This window comes from Pagrus major, chromosome 4, assembly GCF_040436345.1.
Source record: "Pagrus major chromosome 4, Pma_NU_1.0".
Lineage (NCBI taxonomy): Eukaryota > Metazoa > Chordata > Actinopteri > Spariformes > Sparidae > Pagrus > Pagrus major.
Window position 1 is genome coordinate 20,528,860 of NC_133218.1, and position 564 is coordinate 20,529,423.

A 564-nucleotide genomic window follows, 5' to 3' on the forward strand; every position below is an offset into this window, starting at 1 on the left:
TCAAGTTGATGAAAAATGGCTGTTATTGACTATCCACAGCACTCTTTTTTTTAAATAAGTTGGTGGGACCATCCTGCCCTATCCTGCCACGGCAAAGCACTTTTATTCAAATATTCAGGTTTTGTTTTGTGAATGATAAAAGGCTTTTGCACAAAATAGCCCTGCAGCAGAGAGACAACCAGGGATTATTATAGTGGTGGACTACCCCAGCATTAACTCTTAAAAAGAGCTGCAGCCACATTGTAATCCTCTGGAGAACAGAGAAATATTTTCATCAGGCCCTGGTTGGAGGTAACTTGCAGGCGTGTGGACGATGAGAAAGGACCAGTCGAAGAGAAAGAAAAAAAGAAAATGCTCCGGCAGAGCTCTCGGTCCTGTCGGCGTGGTTCCGGCTGGATTCGTTTTGCAGGCTGTTTGGGAACACTTAAAACGGGCGCAGAGCCTGCACAAGAATGTGCAGTTTTCAGAGGGGCGGAGACAATCCTGCCTCGCATCCATAGCGAGCAGAGCGGCGTATGGACAGCCTTACTCACTGTGGCTGCTGTGGAGAATAGCTGAAGTTTA